This window comes from Pan troglodytes, chromosome 10 (genome assembly GCF_028858775.2).
Source record: "Pan troglodytes isolate AG18354 chromosome 10, NHGRI_mPanTro3-v2.0_pri, whole genome shotgun sequence".
In the NCBI taxonomy this organism is placed as follows: Eukaryota; Metazoa; Chordata; class Mammalia; order Primates; family Hominidae; genus Pan; species Pan troglodytes.
The window spans coordinates 42,979,897-42,993,007 of NC_072408.2; positions in this window are offsets into that span (position 1 = coordinate 42,979,897).

Sequence of the window (13,111 nt, forward strand, 5' to 3'; positions counted from 1 at the left end):
TTCACTCAATACCTGTTCCTTCCATATCAGTATACAAGTTGCTTCTGCACTCTTTTTCACAGCTGCATAATATTCCACTTTGGGATGTGCCACAATTTACTTAACCAGTCCTCTATTGGTATTTGCTATGACAATGGTGAGGATATCTTAATAATTCCTACAAGTGGAATTGCTGAAGCAAAATGTGTGCACATTTAAATTTTAGTAGACTTTTTGTTTTTAAAGCTTGATTTCCTATGGGACTGAATTTTAGTTTTTTAGAAAATTTACATGTGTAGAAGAAGGTTCCTGTTTGACTATTCCAGATGAGCCAGGCATTATCCCCCACTTCCCTCCACCCTGCCTTTCCTGACCCAACCACCCAGGATTAAAACGATGAGTCTTCCAAGCATTTGTGGACTCTTCTGAAGATATTTTAATTCCAAGGTTTTGCTCTGCCTGCCCGCTGATCTGGGCTAAGGTGGTCTAGGAGCTCCCCTGTAGTAGGGGGATCTGAAGGTGGGCTAAGGACCGAGGGCCAGGCTGACTTGAGTGTAAGGTGGTGGGAATGGAGGAGTGAATGTTAAAGCAAGGCATGTGACAATGCGGACAGTACATACCCTTCATGAAGGATAGATAGAAATGTGTGCATGCATGTCCCTACGTAATTATATATCATAGATTCTACCTGTTGGGAAAGGAAGAGGAAGCACCACTGCAAGGAAAGGAAGGCAGGGAAGGATACCAGCATGGTGGGTGGCCCCCTAGTTCACTCTCCGCGCTGCCCTTTTACACATTGTGGTGGGCATAGTTGCTTTGTCTAGCCAGGACCCCTTCCCCCTTCTTCTAGTAATGCAAAGCTCCCCCACCTCCACTCCTGCCACGCCCCACTTCTTTTCAGGAACTGTTCCTCCTAAGATCACAGGACCTCTGTCCAGGCACACAGGGTTCACAATGGGCCAGCCTTGGCCAATCACAGGTCCCTTTGTTTCCTCCTTGCTGAGGCATATTGTACATACAATAAAATGCAAAATGTGCTTTAATGGGGAATGTACAACCTGATGAGTCTTTTTATTTTTATTTTTATTTATTTTTTTGAGATGGAGTTTCACTCTTGTTGCCCAGGCTGAAGTGCAATGGCGCGATCTCGGCTCACTGCAACCTCCGCTGCCCAGGTTCAAGCGATTCTCCCGCCTCAGCCTCCTGAGTAGCTGGGACTACAGGCATGCGCCACCACGCCGGGCTAATTTTGTATTTTTAGTAGAGACGGGGTTTCTCCATGTTGGTCAGGCAACTCCCGACCTCAGGTGATCCACCCGCCTCAGCCTCCCAAAGTGCTGGGATTACAGGCGTGAGCCACCGTGCCCGGCGCCTGATGAGTTTTAACTTATGTTCACACCTGTAATGTAGAACATTTCCTATATCACAGAAGGTTCACTTGGGCCCCTTGCCAGAGTGCACTTTTTTTTAGTAGACTTATTTTTTAAGAACAGTTTTAGCTAGGCGCTGTGGCTCATGCCTGTAATCCCAGCACTTTGGGAGGCTGAGGCGGGCGGATCACGAGGTCAGGAGATCGAGACCATCCTGGCTAACATGGTGAAACCCCGTCTCTACTAAAAAATACAAAAAAATGATCTGGGCGTGGTGGCAGGCGCCTGTAGTCCCAGCTACTCGGGAGGCTGAGGCAGGAGAATGGTGTGAACCCAGGAGGCAGAGCTTGCAGTGAACTGAGATCATGCCACTGCACTCCAGCCTGGGCGACAGAGAAAGACTCTATCTCAAAAAAAAAAAAAAAAAAAAAGAAAAGAAAAAAAGAGCAATTTTAGGTTCATAGCAAAATCGAGCAGGAGGTAGAGGGTTCTCATACACATTCTGCCCCTACACCTGCATCCCACACCAGAGGGCTACATTTGTTACAACATCATCAACATCCCACCTCAGAGGGCTACATTTGTTACGATTGATGAACCTACATTGACACATCATTATTACCCACAGTCCATAGTTCACATTAGAGTTAACTCTTAGTGTGGACATTCTGTGGGGGCCATGTAGCCACCATTACAGTACCATACAGAATAGTTCACTGTCCCCAAAATCAGAGTGCATTCTCAAAAATATGAATCAGATTCAGTTACTTCCTTATATGGAAAACCCTTTATTTTTATTTTATGTTTTTCTTTTCTTTCTTTATTTTTTATTATACTTTAAGTTCTAGGGTACATGTGCACAACATGCAGGTTTGTTACATATGTATACATGTGCCATGTTGGTGTGCTGCACCCGTTAACTCGTTAACTCTTCATTTACATTAGGTATATCTCCTAATGCTATCCCTCCCCCCTACCCCCATCCCACGACAGGCCCTGGTGTGTGATGTTCCCCACCCTGTGTCTAAGTGTTCTCATTGTTCAATTCCCACCTATGAGTGAGAACATGCGGTGTTTGGTTTTCTGCCCTTGCAATAGTTTGCTCAGAATGATGGGAAAACCCTTTATTTTTGACACCCAGAATAAAGCCCTAAATCTTGACTTGGCCCACAGGCTGTGCCTACTCTTCCTCCTCTGAGGCCTCATCCTGGCCACTCTGTCCCTTGCTCTCTGATGCAGTGGTGCAGGCTTTTCAGGGCATAGCCTACATGGAATTTGCTTCTGCTCAGGGCATTGCATGGCTGGCCCCCTGCTTGGAACACCCTGCCTTTCCTAGTCACTCCCAAGCTTTCTGCTCAAACGTAGCTTCCCCAAGAAAGTCTTCTGACATCACAAGACAAGACAAAAAGTTTTATGACACCACAAGACAAGAAAGTCTTCTAGACACCACAAACTGAGTGGCGTGTTTCTATGATAAGTTCCCAAGGCACCCTGTATTTTCTCCTTGTAAATTACAGTCACTCATTCATCTGCAGAGGTATTTTATTAATATCAGCTTTTCCCCATACACTGTAAGCTCCATGAGGGCAGGGACACACCATATCTGCTTGGTTCTCCACTGATTCTTCAGTGTTTAGCAGAGTGCCAGGCACATAGTAGGTGGTCAATAAAAATTATCAAATAAAAAGGAATGAACCATTTCCATATTGATAGCCATCTTTTTTATCTTTTTGAGACAAAGTCTCACTCTGTCGCCCAAGCTGGAGTGCAATGGCATGATCTCGGCTCACTGCAACCTTCACCTCCTGGGTTCAAGCGATTCTCCTGCCTCAGCCTCCTGAGCAGCTGGGGCTACAGGCACGTGCCACCATGCCTGGCTAAGTTTTGTATTTTTAGTAGAGACGGGGTTTCATTATTTTGGCCAGGCTGGTCTTGAACTCCTGACCTCATGATCAACTCACCTTGGCCTCCCAAAGTGTTGAGAGTACAGGCGTGAGCCACCAAGCCTGGCCCAAACAATTTGGGAGTTTGATAAGTTTTTTTTTTTTTTTTTGAGACAGAGTCTCACTTTGTTGCCAGGCTGGAGTGCAGTGGCATGATCTTGGCTCACTGCAACCTCTGCCTCCTGGGCTCAAGTGATTGTTTGGCCTCAGCCTCCTGAGTAGCTGAGACTACAGGCATGTGCCGCCACAACCAGCTAATTTTTGTATTTTTAGTAGAGACAGGGTTTCACCATGTTGGCCAGGGTGCTCTCGATCTCCTGACCTCATGATCCGCCTGCCTCAGCCTCCTAAAGTGCTGGGATTACAGGTGTGAGCCACGATGCCTGGCCAGCCATCTATTTCTTTTTCTGCAATTTTAACCCTTTTAAACTCTTTCCTTTTGGGGAGATATATTAATTTGCTCAGACCTAGTCCAGAAACAGCTGGTGGATTGATCTTTGAAAGTATTTCCCCATGAAGTGGCCTTGAAGAGATTCTGGACCACACCCAGCCCATGACAGCAACTGACACTCTTTAGGTGCCTGAGGAAGGGGTGAGCAGAACAGAGTTAGGGCAGAACTTGGCTTGCAACATGTCTAGAGTGTGTGCCTGGTGCCTGGGAGCTGGGGGGGATGGTGGCAGAGGAGAATACAAAGACACATAACACAGGATCCTTGTCCTCAAACTCTTTCTAGCTGATCTGGAAAAACAATACATATTCCAGAAAAGTCAATTTCATTTGTTCAGTCATTCAGCAAACATTGGCCATCTAGGGTGAACCAGGCCCTGTCTCAGGCACAGGATGGAGGAGGGACTAGGTGTTTGGAACATGGCAAGGTGAGGAAGAGTGTGCATGGTGGACTCTGGGGATTTAGTGAGGCATTGAACCCTGGTGGTCCCCTAATACCTGTTCTCCCCTTTTCCTCAGTAATTAGAACCCTATTTTTTATTTGGGCATACGGCTTTCTGGAATAAAGACATTTTCCTGCATTGTTTATGATTAAGCTGTGGCCATGTTTCAAAGGGATAGAAGTAGAAGTGGAGGGTACAGGGTCTAAGAAGTGTCCTTAGGCCAGGCGCAGTGGCTCATGCCTATAATCCCAGCACTTTGGGAGGCTAAGGTGGGCGGGTCACCTGAGGTCGGGAGTTCGAGACCAGTCTGACCAACATGGAGAAACCCCGTTTCTACTAAAAATACAAAATTAGCTGGGCGTGGTTGGTGGCGCATGCTTGTAATCCCAGCTACTCGGGAGGCTGAGGCAGGAGAATCGCTTGAACCTGGGAGGCGGAAGTTGCGGTGAGCCGAGATGGTGCCATTGCACTTCAGCCTGGCAACAAGAGCGAAACTCCGTCACACACAAAAAAAAGTGTCCTTAAAGGGAGAGGAAGTGTGAACTGCTTCTTTCGCCCCTCCTTTCTGCCAGCAGGAATGCACGCATAATGGCCGAAGTTTAGCAGCCATGTTGGACCATGAGTGACCTGGTGAATGGAAGTCATCCTTGGCCGAGCAAGAAAGAGGTGGGATCTGGGTCCCCTCCATAAAGTAGCGCCATACTGGCCTTGGACAGACTATCTCTATAGGTCTGGGAATTGAGAGATAAATATCTGTCTGGATTGAGCCACTGCTTTTTTTTTTTTTTTTCTTTGTTACTCCCAGCTGAAGCAAATCCTAAGACTGAGCACATCAGCTTGTCTCAGAGGTGTGGTTGCCAGAGGTGGCTGGGTGATGAGCAGAGAAAACACTGGCAGGGAAGCAAACTGGCTTCCACATTCTTGGCTTGCTCTGGGACACTTGGGAAATCCCTGCCTTCTCTGGGCCTTGGTCCCCTTTTCTTGAACAAAGAAGAGGGGCTGGACTTGGTGCTTTTCACAATACCTTTGAGCCAACCCACTTTATTCTCTGGACATTTTGGTGGGTCACAGAGGCCTGGGATGCTGGGCTGAGATATTTGTAGTTGATCTCAGCAGCAGTGGGTGACGTTGGAGATTGTTTTTCTTTCTTTTCTTTTCCCTTCCCTTCCCTTCTCTTTTTTTTATTTTTATTTTTACTTTATTTTATTTTATTATTTTTTTGAGATGGAGTCTCTCTGTGACACCCAGGCTGGAGTGTGGTGGCACAATCTCAACTCACTGCAAGCTCCGCCTCCCGGGTTCATGCCATTCTCCTGCCTCGGCCTCCCGAGTAGCTGGGACCACAGGCACTCACCACTACGCCCGGCTAATTTTTTGTATTTTTAGTAGAGATGGGGTTTTACCGCATTAGCCAGGATGGTCTCGATCTCCTGACCTCATGAGCCGCCCGCTTCGGCCTCCCAAAGTGCTGGGATTATAGGCGTGAGCCACCGAGCCCGGCCCTTTTCTTTTCTTGTTTCTTTTTCTTTTTCTTTTCTTTTCTCTTTTATTTTCTTTTGAGATGGAGTCTTATTCTGTTGCCCAGGCTAGAGTGCAGTGGCACGATCTGAGCTCACTGCAACCTCTGCCTCCCAGGTTCAAGCAATTCTTGTGCCTCAGCCTCACCAGTATCTAGGATTACATGTGCGCGCCACAACACCTGGCTAATTTTTGTATTTTTAGTAGAGATGGGGTTTCACCATGTTGGCCAGGCTGGTCTTGAACTCCTGACCTCAGGTACTCCACCCACCTCAGCCTCCCAAAGTGCTGGGATTATAGGTGTGAGCCACCTTGCCTGGACTGTTTTTCTTTTTTTGTTTTTCTTGAGGCATGGGGAATAAGGAAGGGAGTTGATGGAAGCAGTTTCAGGAAGATGGGCCCTGGCATCCTCTGCAAGGGACACATGATTAAAGTCAGCACAGTGGGATAAGCCCTGGGTGAGGGGGCAGAAGACCTAGGTGGGCACCCTGGCTCTGCCACTCACACAGGATCTATGACCCTGAGGATGTTGCCTCCCTGCTCTGAACTTCAGTTTGCTGCCAGTGAAATGGGGACAATCAGATTGCAGTGTGCTCATGAGGATTAAAGGCAGTAATGTTTATTAAGGTGATGCACGTAAAGATGTTTTGCAAACTATAAATAAAGATGCATGCTCTTTCCCTTAGGATCCCCTTCGAGATGAACTATCTCTCTGTCCCCTTCTGTGTCCCTCACCCACCCCAGGGCAGCACATTCACTTTCCATAACCTCTATTCAGGTTTTCTTTTTCTTTTTTTCATTTTGAAAGCAGGAACTGTTTATTAATTGGCCAGATTAGAAAAATAATCAAGGTAGCCGGGCACAGTGGCTCATGCCTGTAATTCCAGCACTTTGGGAGGCCGAGGGGGGCGGATTACAAGGTCAGGAGTTTGAGACCAGCCTCATCTCTACTAAAAATACAAAAAATTAGTTGGGTGTAATGGCAGGTGCCTGTAATCCCAGCTACTCAGGAGGCTGAGGCAGGAGAATCGCTTGAACCCAGGAGGCAGAGGTTGCAGTGAGCCAAGACCATGCCACTACACTCCAGCCTGGGCAACAGAGTGAGACTCTATCTCAAAAAAAAAAAAAAAAAAATTATGGTGGACCCTTAGTTCATCCTTCTAATAAGCCTATTGATGTAGTCTTCCCTGTTGCCAACATTCATTTTCTACAAAATGGGTGGTCTTTTTCTTCATTCCACCTCATGGACAGGATAATTTGAAGGGCCACAGGAAGTTATTTGCTTTTTTGAAGAGTTTTCCAACAGTATAGATCTCATGAATCGGATCCTCCATGCAGATGATGCTGTATTTACCAAGAGATCAAGCAATCAAAGTGTTCTCTGTCAAGGCAGCTCACTTCTTATTAATTTTGTCATAACCACACTTACAGATTAGTTCATTTACTGACTTCATATTTGGGTACCCCCGTGCAATATATGGTTCTACAATCCTCAGCATGTTAGTGGAAGCCTTGTTGAGCTTCACAAAGCTTCCATTGAAGATTTGACAAAGGTGAAAAAGTTGCAATACCTTTTGGTCCTGTGGGCTCACACACTGATACCTCTGATTCTGATGACCACCATCTTGGTTGGGTTCTGCAGGTACATAGAGGTTGCCAGCTTTGCTTGCCATCTGAGCCAGTTGAATCTCACAGTTCTATCTATCTGCCTATATTCCTTGTGATAGTGCTTCACTTTTCCATAGATAAGCTTCCTCCTCGCCTTTCTTTCTTTCTTTTTTTTTTTTTGAGACAGAGTTTTGCTGTTGTTTCCCAGGCTAGAGTGCAATGGTGTGCTCTTGGCTTACTGCAACTTCTGCCTCCCGAGTTCAGGCAATTCTCATGCCTCAGCCTCCCGAGTAGCTGGGATCACAGGTGCCTGCTACCATGCCCGGCTAATTTTTGTATTTTTAGTAGAGATGAGGTTTCTCCATGTTGGCTAGGCTGGTCTTGAACTCCTGACCTCAGGTGATCGGCCCGCCTCAGCCTCCCAAAGTGCTGGGATTACAGGTGTGAGTCACTGAGCTTGGCTCTCCTTGCCTTTTGAAGCATCGTTTGGGCAAACTTCTTTCTCAGGCAGGCAAAATAATATGGAAAAAAGCTCAGGTTTTTCCAGGACACCTCCATGGTTCCAGCCAGGAAAGAGCTCCATTCAGGTTTTCCTCCTCATGTCTGTATTGGGTTTCAGTTTCCAAAGCGCTCAGGAAGGCTCTGCCTTGTTTGATCCACACATGTGCCCTGTGAGGCTGATTAAAACCCCATTTTATAGGCCCCGGAGGGGCAGACTCTCAGGGTTGCCTAGCTATTTGGTGGCCGCATGGATCAGAACAAAGGGCTCTAAACCTGAGCTTTTTCCAGATTATTTTTCCTGCCCAGACGCTTCTAACTTAGGAGAAACTTGCAGGCTTGGAGGAGAGGACCCGAGTGGGACCATGCTGGATGGGCCTGCCTTGGGGTGGAGAGGGAGACAGTCACCACCTTTGCTCCTGCGGGTCTGTTTATCCAGGCTCCTGGCGCCCCCTGGAGGGCATTGTGGGGAGTGTCCAGCCAAACACCCCGCAGTGCCACCGTCTCCTGGCTTCCAGGTGGTCCTGACACTACATTTCCTTCCAGCTCCGTCTACTTTTGGGTATTTATTAAAACAGTAAGACTTGTGAAATTAAATAATTCAAACTTAAAGGTGTTGGAACTTAAATTATTTTGAGCCTTGAGTGGAGGATAACTATGTGGCCCGTGCCACACACATGCAGCTGTGACTTCCTCCTTTTCCTGTAAATGATTAGAAATAACCAAATAGTGTCAGAGATAAGACTCCCTCAGATCATTACCCCTCCTCACGGAATGTTAACGCAATCTTCTTTGGAATGTAGCAAGCTGTAATCAATCAAATCGGTGTGACCTATGTACTGGCTTTGTATGGAAAATGTGGAACTCTGTTAGACTTCCCTGTTTCTGCCTATAGGAGTAAAACCCTGGGAACACTGACTCCATTCCTTTGAAGTCTGTCTTTTCTGGGAGGCCATCTGGGTGGCTAGCCTCTAACTTTTGTTTTTTTGTTTTAGAAACAGGGTCTCACTTTTTCATCCAGGCTGGAGTGCAGTGGCTCAGTCTCAGCTCACTGCAGCCTCTACCTCCTGGGCTCAAGCAATCCTCCCATCTCAGCCCCCCAAGTAGGTGGCATTACAGGTGCATGCCACCACCACAAGTTAATTTTTTGTAGTTTTGGTAGAGACAGGGTTTCACCATGTTGCCCAGGTTGGTCTCGAACTCTTGAGCTCAAGTGATCCGCCCATCTCGGCCTCCAGAAGTGTGGGATTACAGGTATGAGCCACCATGCCCTGGCCTATCCTCAAACTTAATGCTCAGATAACCTCAATACTTAGGCATATTTCTGACTGTCATTGTTAAAAGTTGACAGAATATAAGACCTTGGTTTTTTATTATTTATTTATTTATTTTTTGGCCAAGGGAATAAAAATCTTAAATGCCAATGGGGGCAGGCAGCTAAGGTAAAAGAACAAAGTAAGTCTATAAGAAAATGCAGACAGACATTATGCTGGGCATGGTGGCTCACGCCTGTAATCCCAGCACTTTGGGAGGCCAAGGCAGGAGGATCAAGAAGTCAGGAGTTCGAGACCAGCCTGGCCAACATGGTGAAACCCCATCTCTACTAAAAATACAAAAAATTAGCCAGGTGTGGTGGCGTGCACCTGTATCCCAGCTACTAGGGAGGCTGAGGCAGGAGAATCGCTTGAACCCAGGAGGTGGAGGTTGCAGTGAGCTGAGATCACACCACTGCACTCCAGCCTGGGTGACAGAGTGAGACTCCATCTCACAAAAAAAAAAAAAAAAGAAAATGTAGACAGACACATAATGCTGTTTGCTCATTGAAACTTTGGCATATTCCTTGTGTTCACAAAGAATTATGCTTTGCCTTACTTTTTTTTTTTTTTTTTGACGGACTGTCACTCTGTCACCCAGGTTAGAGTGCAGTGGTGTGATCTTGGCTCACTGCAACCTCCGCCTCCCAGGTTCAAGCAATTCTCCTGCCTTAGCCTCCGAAGTAGCTGGGACTACAGGCGCATGCCAACATACCCGGCTAATTTTTGTCATTTTAGTAGAGATGGGGTTTCACCATATTGGTCAGGCTGGTCTCGAACTCCTGACCTCAGGGGATCCACCCGCCTTGGCCTCCCAAAGTGCTGGGATTACAGGTGTGAGCCACCGCGCCCAGCCTGCCTTACTTTTTTTGAAGCATATGGGGCTCTTATTCTCTCACATAGATTGAAATGTAGACACAAGTGTGGTTTAATTTTCTGTTTCTCCTCTGGCTTCGCTCTTCCCCCCGGGTGAGAAATCCGAGGGGCCCAGGGAGTGCACACGCCCAGAAAGGGCCTGTGTCCTGAAGTCCTGTCCAAATGGCCTAAGCATTCTTCCAGGAGCTGCTTGGACTTCTTCCCCATGCCCCACTTCCTGCATACTATTAGTCCTGGGGCAGCTGGGGTGAGAATTAGGGGTGTCTAGATCTGCACTGTCCAGTAAGTTTGCCACTAGTCACATATGGCTACGTGACTTGAAATGCAGCTAATCTGAATTGAGATGTTTTGAGAATATAAATTGTACACTTAATCTTGAAGGCTTAATATAAGGGAAAAAGAATGTAAAATATCATATTATTAATTTTTTATATTAATTACATATTGAAATGGTATTTGGAGTATATTGGGTTAAATAAAATATATTATTAAAATTAATTTCACCTACTTTTTAAAATGTGTTTACTAGAAAGTTCCATAAGTGGCTTCCATTTGTATTTAATTTACTTATATATTTCTTTTTTTTTTTTTTTTTTTGAGATGGAGTCTTACCCTGTTGCCCAGGCTGGAGTGCAGTGGCACAATCTCGGCTCACTGCAACCTCCACCTTACGGGTTCAAGAGGTTCTCCTGCCTCAGTCTCCTGAGTAGCTAGGACTATAGGCACATGCCACCACGCCTGGCTAATTTTTTTTTTTTTGAGACAGAGTCTCGCCCCGCCTAGGCTGGAGTGCAATGACATGATCTCAGCTCACTGCAACCTCTGCCTCTTGGGTTCAAACGATTCTCCTGCCTCAGCCTCCAGAGTAGCTGGGATTAGAAGTGCCCACCACTACGCCCAGCTAATTTTTGTATTTTTAGTAGAGACGGGGTTTCACCATGTTGGCCAGGCTGGTCTCGAACTCCTGACCTCGTGATCCGCCCGCCTTGGCCTCCCAAAGTGCTGGGATCATAGGCGTGAGCCACCATGGCCAGCCAGCTAATTTTCTGTGTTTTTAGTAGAGACGGGGTTTCACCATGTTAGCCAGGATGGTTACTTATATATTTCTATTGGCCTAGTACAGATAGCACTTGGAAGAGCAGCTGGGGCATCCACAGACCTGTGTGCCAGGCCCCTGGCCTGCAGGAAGGAGCTGAGGTGAGAAGAGCTGGGAACTATGGCTCTCCTTTTGCACCTTTTCCTGGTTCCTCAACTGTTGGGATCAGGTCTGAGGCAGCCTCTTTACTCACCCTCTGCCAATGTAGCCACCCGGGAATGTGGTTCCAGAGTGGCCAGAATTTTCAACTTTGCAAAATAAATTAGAAATTTGGATTTTTACATGAAATATCTTTATTTTTATTTTATTTTATTTTATTTATTTATTTTTTTTAGAGACAGAGTCTTGCTGTGTTGCCAGGCTGGAGTGCAGTGGTGCCATCATAGCTCACTGCAGCCTCGACCTTCTGGGCTCAAGTGATCCTCCTGCATATGCCTCTGATTTTTAAATGTTGGCAACTAATTCAAATGTTTAGAAAAAACGGCCAGGGACGGGGTGGCTCACGTTTGTAACCCCAATACTGTCTACTAGTTTTCCTCTTCAATTTCCCCTCCTTTGAATGGTTCTCTTTTACTCAGTGCAGGAAGCACATACATGTACCGTTCTCCAGGCTCAAGATGGAATCTCACAAAATCCAAACAAGGTAGGAGCAGAGGGCTGGCACGGTGGCTCGTCTGTAATTCCAGCACTTTGGGAGGCTGAGGCAGGCAGATCACCTGAGGTCAGGAATTTGAGACCAGCCTGGCCAACGTGGTGAAACCCTGTATCTACCAAAAATACAAAAAATTAGCTGGGTGTGGTGTTGCATACCTGTAATCCCAGCTACCCAGCTTGAACCCAGGAGACAGAGGTTGCAGTGAGCTGAGATCGTGCCACTGCACTCTAGCCTGGGTGACATAGCAAGACTCTGTCTCAAAAACAAAAAACAAACAAACAAACAAAAAACAAAAGAAAAAATGGCTGGGGGTGCAGTGGCTCATGCCTGTAATCCCAGCATTTTGAGAGGCAGAGGCAGGCAGATTGCGTGAGCTCAGGCATTTGAGACCAGCCTGGGCAACATGGCTAGACCCCATCTCTACCAAAGGAAAAAAAAATTGCTGGGGCCGGGCGCAGTGGCTCATGTCTTTAATCCTAGCACTTTGGGAGGCCGAGGCGGGCAGATCACTTGAGGTCAGGAGTTTGAGATCAGCTCGGCTGACATGGTGAAACCCTGTCTTTACCAGAAACACAAAAAATTAGCTGGGTGTGGTGGCACACACCTGTAATCCCAGATACTCAGGAGGCTGAGGCAGGAGAATCGCTTGAAGCTGGGAGGCAGAGGTTGCAGTAAGCCCAGATCACGCCATGGCACTCCAGCCTGGGTGACAGAGTGAGACCCTGAGACACACACACACACACACACACACGCCCGGGGGTGGTGGTGCATGCCTGTGGTCCCAGCTACTTGGGATCACTTGACTGGGGGCGGGGGTTGGGGGGGTATGCCAAAGTTTGCACTGAGCAGAGATCGTGCCAGTGCACTCCATTCTGGGTGACAGAGCTAGACCTTGGCTCGAAACAGACAAACAAAAAGCCAAAAAACAAAACAAACAAAAACAAACAAACCCAAAACACACAAAACAAAACAAAACAAAACAACCTGTCCTGAACAAAATCAAACAAGCCACAGGAAACACAGCAGAGAGACCGAGGCTAGAGAGGCAAGGCTCGCCTTGATTCCTGCAGCATAAGAACCTGAGCCAGCGCAGAGGGGATTGAGGTGGAGCTGATTAAAGGGGCAAAATCTCCAACACCAGCTTCTGCCTTCATTTCTAGACTTTGAGAATCCAGTATTGGCACTGGGGGACAGTGCTGTGCTGGGGACCCAAGGGACACAGAGAAGCGTGGGCAGCCGTAGATTATCCTCTTTCCCTGCAGCCTGCTGTCAGCCTGCTTGAACTTCTGAAGAATGGGCACCAAGAGGGCTAGGATTGACCGAAGCGGGATGGATTTGTGCAAAACGGAGAGACATCAGACATC